The sequence below is a fragment of the Hordeum vulgare genome, chromosome 7H (genome assembly GCF_904849725.1).
Source record: "Hordeum vulgare subsp. vulgare chromosome 7H, MorexV3_pseudomolecules_assembly, whole genome shotgun sequence".
NCBI classification, from domain to species: Eukaryota; Viridiplantae; Streptophyta; class Magnoliopsida; order Poales; family Poaceae; genus Hordeum; species Hordeum vulgare.
The window spans coordinates 519011335-519018420 of NC_058524.1; the positions used below are offsets into that span (position 1 = coordinate 519011335).

The window sequence follows — 7086 nt, forward strand, 5'->3', positions numbered from 1 at the left end:
ACTCTCCGCTTTCAGATCTCACTTTACAATCAATCTTGAAGGGATTGACAACCCCTTTATAGTGTTGGGTGCAAGCTCTTTTGCGTTTGCGCAGGTACCCTGGACTTGACGAGATTCTTCTACTGGATTGATACCTTGGTTCTCAAACTGAGGGAAATACGTATTGCTCCTGTGCTGCATCACCCTTTCCTCTTCAAGGGAAAAACCAACGCAAGCAAGTATCCGTCAACGTGTCAATTTCTGGCGCTGTTGTTTGAGAAGTAACAGAAGGATTTCTAGCGTCGTTGCCGGGGAGGATCAATTCAAGAACTCATCCTAGTAACTGTCGCAAACTCATCTCTTGCATTTACTTTTTTGCCTCTCGTTTTCCTCTCCCCAACTTCTAAAAACAAAAATTTACAAAAATATTTGCCTTTTTCCTTTGCCCTTTTCTTCGTTTGCCTTTTTCGTTTCCCTTTTTGTTCGCCCTTTTCTCTTGCTTGCTCTTTGTTCGCTTGTGTGCTTGCTTGCTTGCTGAAGTCACCATGACTGAAAACAACGAACTTTGTGACATATCGAATACTAATAATAATGATTTTATTAGTACTCTGATTGCTCCCGCCACTAGTGCGGAGTCATACGAAATCAATGCTGCTTTGCTGAATCTTGTTATGGAAGAGCAATTCTCCGGCCTTCCTAGTGAAGATGTCGTATCCCATCTTAATACCTTCGTTGAGCTTTGTGATATGCAAAAGAAGAAAGATGTGGATAATGATATGATTAAATGGAAGCTTTTTCCTTTCTCGTTGCGAGATCGAGCAAAAACTTGGTTTTCGTCTTTGCCCAAAAATAGTTTTGATTCTTGGAATAAGTGCAAAGATGCTTACATATCCAAGTATTTTCCGCCGGCTAAGATTATCTCTCTCCGTAATGATATCATGAATTTTAAGCAACTTGATCGTGAACATGTTGCACAATCTTGGGAGAAAATGAAATTGATGATTAGAAATTGTCCCGCTCATGGCTTGAGTCTTTGGATGATTATACAAATCTTCTACGTTGGCTTGAATTTCGCTTCTAGAAATATCTTGGACTCCGCCTCAGGTGGAACGTTCATTTAAATCACGTTAGGAGAAGCCATAAAACTCCTAGACAGTATCATGACGAACTACTCTCAGTGGCACACTGAAAGGTCACCTACTAGTAAGAAGGTACACGCTATAGAAGAAATTAACTCGTTAAAGTGCTAAGATGGATGAGTTAATGAATTTGGTTGCTAGTAGAAGTGCTCCTTTAGATCCTAATGATATGCCCTTGTCTTCCTTGATTGATAGTAGCAACGCTAGCTTGGGCGTTAAATTTGTTGGTAGGAATAATTTTGGCAACAACAATGCTCTTAGAGGAAACTATGTTGCTAGGCCTTTTCCTAGTAACTCCTCTAATACTTTGGCAACTCCTACAACAATACTCATGGAAATTACAATAGATTACCCTCTGATCTAGAGAGTAATATCAAAGAGTTTATCAACCCACAAAAGATTTTCAATGCGTCCATAGATAAAAAACTACTCGAAATTGACGATTTGGCTAGGAGTGTTGATAGAATGTCCAGTGATATTGATGCTTTGAAAGTTAGATGTTCTCCTACCAAGATCAATATGGATGAAACTTTGAAAGCTATGCGTGTTTCCATGAGTGAGAGCAAAGAAAGAACCGCCAAAATTCGTGTTAGACATGAATGGCTTAAAAAGGTGTGTTCTCGTGATAAGAATCACGAAGATCTTAAAGTGCTTGGTGTGACTCCCATTTAATCTTTGTTTTCTTGTGTCAAACCTAATGATGATGGGGCTGGATATGAATCCACATTGGTTGAAAAACGCCCCAATGATTCGGAGTCCATCTATCTTGATGCTAAAAGCACTGAAAGTGGAGTAGAAGATATTAAAACTTTGAGTAGTAATGAAATTACTACTTTGGATTTCAAGGAATTCAATTATGATAGTTGCTCCTTGATTGAATGCATTTCCTTGATGCAATCCATGCTAAACTCTCCACACGCTTATAGCCAAAACAAGGCCTTTACCGATCATATCGTCGAAGCTATGGTAAAATCTCTTGAAGAGAAACTTGAATTGGAAGTCTCTATCCCTAGAAAGCTTCATGATGAGTGGGAACCTACTATCAAAATCAAAATCAAAAAACTATGAATGCAATGCTTTGTGTGATTTGGGTGCTAGTGTTTCCGCGATTCCAAAGTCTTTATGTGATGTTTTGGGTTTTAATGAGATTGAGGAGTGCTCTCTTAATTTGCATCTTGCGGATTCTACTGTCAAGAAACCCACGGGAAGGATCAATGATGTTATTATTATTGCAAATAGGAACTATGTACCCGTGGATTTCATTGTGCTTGACATTGATTGCAATCCTACATGCCCTATCATTCTTGGTAGACCTTTCCTAAGGACTATCGGTCCTATCATCGATATGAAGGAAGGGAATATTAGATTTAAATTTCCTTTAAAAAAGGGCATGGAACATTTTCCTAGAAAGAAAATAAGATTTCCTTATGAATCCATGATAAGGGCTACTTATGGTTTGAGCACCAAAGACGACGATACGTGATTCTATCGCTTTATGCCTAGCTAAAGGCGTTAAACAATAGCGCTTGTTGGGAGGCAACCCAATGAATTTATCTTTTTATTTCTGTTTTCTTGCGTCCACGCCATCATAATTCTGTTATGATAGTGTCTTTTGTGTTTCTTTTTGTGTTTGAGCCAAGTAAAACCTTTATGACTAGTCTTAGTGATGGTTGTTTGATCCTGCTGGAAAAAGACAGAAACTTTTCGCTCACGAGATTATTTTTAATTTTTATTCAGAAAGAGATTTTTAGTTGATTCTTTCTGCTCCTTCTTTATATGCCTTTTTCCCACGCAGTCATAATTTTTCAGAATTTTTGAGGTACCATAAGTCTACAAACTATACAGATTGCTACAGACTGGACTGTTTTTGACAGTTTCTGTTTTTGTTGAGTTGGTTGCTTGTTTTGATGAAACTATGGATAGTATCGGGGGTACTAGCCATGGAAAAGTGAGAATACATTAATCTAACACCAATATAAATAGAAATAAAGATTGCTACAGTACCTAAAGAGGTGGTAGTTTGTTTTCTTGTGCTAATGTTATCACGAGTTTCTGTTTAAGTTTTGTGTTGTGAAGTTTTCAAGTTTTGGGTGATGTTCTCATGGACAAAGAGATAAGGAGTGGAAAAAGCTCAAGCTTGGGTATGCCCAAGGCATCCCAAGCCAAATTCAAGGACACCAAAAAGCCTAAGCTTGGGGATGCCCCGGGAAGACATCCCCTCTTTCGTCTTCAATCCATCGGTAACATTACTTGGAGCTATATTTTTATTCACCACATGATATGTGTTTTGCTTGGAGCGTCTTGTATCGTATGAGTCTTTTCTTTTTGTTGTGTCACAATCATCCTTGCTGCACACCTTTTTAGAGAAACATGCACTCATCGTGATTTTGCTAGAATGCTCATCGTGCTTCACGTATATCTTTTGAGCTAGACAATTTTGCTATATGTGCTTCACTTAGATCTTTTAGAGCACGGCGGTGCGTGACTTGGTAGTTGGCTTGTGCTATGAAAGTAGTCCCAAAGGTGATAGGTACCCAAAGAGGATACAAAACCTCCATCTTCATGTGCATTGAGTAGAAAGAGAAGTTTTGATTCCTCTCAATTAGTTTTGAGACGTGGATTTGGTAATATTAAGAGTTATGTTAGTAGGGTGTTGTGACCTAGAACTACTTGTGTTGAAGTTAGTGATTCCTGTAGCATGCAAGTATGGTCAACCGCTATGTTATGAAGTCGGAGCATAATTGATCTATTGATTGTCATCCTTTGTGTTGAGGTCGGGATCGCGCGATGGTTAACACCTACCAACCCTTCCCCTAAGAGTATGTGTTTAGCACTTTGTTTCGATTACTAATGAAAACATTTGCAACAAGTATGTGAGTTCTTCATGACTAATGTGAGTCCATGGAATAGATGCACTTTCACCTTCCACCATTGCTAGCCTCTTGATAACCCACACTACCAGGAATACGGTCTATTGCAACAAAATTTATTTCTACAACAATCTTTCGTGGCAATAAAACGCTATATTACTACAAACTTTCAGTTCGTGGTAATATGCCCTACATATTGCCACTTTTCAGTTTTGTTGCTCTAAGTACTCCGTTTTGTTGCAATAGAAATCGTGTATTGCCACAAACTGGATCACCGTTGTAATATGGCAGTGATATTGCAACAAATAAGTTTCGTTGCGGGAATTAGTCGTTTTATTGCAATAGAGGCTTAGGTAATGCAACAAACTAAATCTTTGTGGTAATATTCTGGCGCATATTGCAACAATTTCGAAGTGAGGCACTAGACATAGACATTGTTGCAAACAAATGGCTTTGTATTGTGACAAAACATGTATTGGTTGTAATAGGACGATGTTTTGCCTCACCTTCATTGTGTTGCAATAACTGTTATATATTGCGACAAATTGTGCAATCATGGTAATATCTACAACATGTTGCAACAATCCCTAGTGATGCAAAAAAGGAGCAATAGAACATCTCTGCATTTTCGTCTTAATTATAGACATATAATTAATATTCGGATTTATAGATATTAAGTGAAGTTTTTTGCAAGTTTTAAGTAGGAATTAAAGTATTTATTAATTGCATAAATTTTAGTTAAACAGACAATGAACAAAGTTTACAAATGGATATAACACAATTTCTGCTAAAAACATCAATTTTATTTTTCTGATAGGAATGCATATCTATCTATTATATTATTATTAAAACGATAGAAAAGTAACGATGGAGATTAACCAGTCAGCTCAAGAGTATATGTGTACAAGGAGATGGAATTTATTTTTTTCTACACGGACAGTTTAGGTTTTTTTTCCTAATCGTTGTCTAGGCGCAATGCCCACACTCTCTCTGCACTCCACTTCACTTCCCATTACCCATTCCCCTCCCTCACTCTCTCCGCCAAATCCCTAGGAGCAGAGTCCACCGCCGACGGGAGAGCCAACCACCGACAGGAGGGCCCACCGCTGACGGGAGGGAGCGGGATTGGGGGTGCGCAACAAGTGCATCGGCGTGGGAGACCCCGCGCCGCACTCGACCGGGGGGGTGGGGGAGCAAGGAAGGTTTCTCTACACGCGGGGGTTGTGGGTTGACGGAGATCCAAGTCATCTGCGCCGCATCCACGGAAACCACAGGTCAGCTTTTCTCCGGCGACCTAATGCTAGCCATTCCCCCCTCCCTCCTACATGTTTCTCTCGCATACGAGTAGGACGGGGAGGTGGATTCGGTTTGGGAGCAAATTGGAACAAAATCGAGGGAAAATCGAGAGTGGGGAGGCGAAATCGCAGTCATAGTTGGTACCAATGGGTTCATGGAGGGGAGTGGGAGGGGGGAGAAGGACCTACGGCTCGATTCGATTATTCTGTAGGCAACTGAATTTTCGACAGGGGAGAGATATCAGTGTTTTAAGATACCTGGTTCTCTATCTTTATTTCTGGAAAGAACTAGGTTATCCTCAAAACTTTGTTGTACATCAGTGACTCTTCCTTATAACAAATTTTAGGGATTTTGGATGGCAACAGAGATATACTCGTTTCTGTGGGAGGATAGTTGTTCTCTCAGTCCTTGTACTTCTTCTCTACCCCTTTCTGTAGGTTTGGACTGTGATAGGAACATTGTGGTTTAACAGTGCAAGGAGCTGTGTAAGTTGTTTTAATTGTGGATGCAAATATATGGAGAATTGTTACTCACCGCACATTCACTCCGTATACAGTTGCCAGACGAAGGACAAAAATGGGGCTTCCTGATATGGCTGCTTTTCAGTTACTGTGGACTCGCTTGTATTGCATGTGTGGCTGTTGGAAAGGTACTGCTGCATAATTTGTCCATACAAAATCAAAGCTTGAATGTGATTGAAATATTATTCAAGTGCTGCTTATACATGATTATTGTACAAAGGATGGCAATATTTAGCGTTAGCAAGGTTCATGTCAATCAAAATCTACTGATGTATAGCATATGATCTTCATACACTATTGTAGTTAGTTTAGCCTGCTTGTGTATTACGTGACTGTAGGGATATCCATGTCTATTGCCGTTTGAATTGGATGTATTTAAATTATGTTTGACGTGTGTACTGAGTTGTGAATACGACATTGGATTGTTCATATCTGGTTTGCATCAGCTAGTATCATATCCAGTTACTAAAAACATGATGAATCTGTCGAGTGTTCTTTGTATTTGCACAATACAAACTGAAGTGTAGACGCCAGTGGCCAAGATTTTGCTGGGCTGAACTTTCTGATATGATTACTAGAGGAATTTCACATTTTCCATGCTTTTATTTACATGGCAGTGGCTAAACCGAAGGCATGCTCTCCAACTGAGGGCACAACAGGGGATTCCGGTCTCTGAATACGGGGTAATGTTTCCATTTATTTCTTTACTGACGTTGTATGTAGGAAGTGATCTGACAACATTAGGGAAGATTCAACATATTAGATTAAGTTATTACGAATCTTTATCAATACTATTTTGTTCAGTATGTCCAAAGCAGTCAGGATTGCATATTTTGTCCTAGCACCCAAGATCTCGGATCACCTTCCTTACTTTTGCGAGATTAGTAGGAATGCAGTGACCCTTTGGCAGCACATGCGTGAACATCTGCAGAACTAAATCACATGCTCTGTTGGTCATCCCAGACACGCACTTGATTTCGTAAAGCTTCACAATGAAAGATAGCTTTGTGACATCCTCGCAACCTGGGTACAGCTCTTTTTTTGCCTCTTTCAATAGTTCGAAGAACACCTTGGCTGTTGCATTTGGCTCCTGGTTTCTTCCATCACCGCTAGAATCATCCACATGAATGTCTCTTGTACCTTCATCATGATCTGCATTACTTTCCATGCCCGTGCCCCTTATGAGAGTATGGAGCATGTCACACATTCCAGCACCATCATCTACATCATCTTCATTATCAGAATCTTCAGACATGATGCCCTCATCAGGTTGTTCACCAT

At 39.7% G+C, this 7086-nt stretch overlaps 1 long non-coding RNA gene across 1 annotated transcript; it reads left to right on the forward strand.

The window, feature by feature from the left end:
* The first annotated feature begins 5665 nt into the window (after positions 1-5665).
* On the forward strand, positions 5666-6509 carry LOC123411809. Its single transcript, XR_006613333.1, has 3 exons — positions 5666-5769; positions 5841-5933; positions 6423-6509. It is a non-coding gene; the product is annotated as an uncharacterized LOC123411809 (long non-coding RNA).
* The last annotated feature ends 577 nt before the right edge of the window (positions 6510-7086 follow it).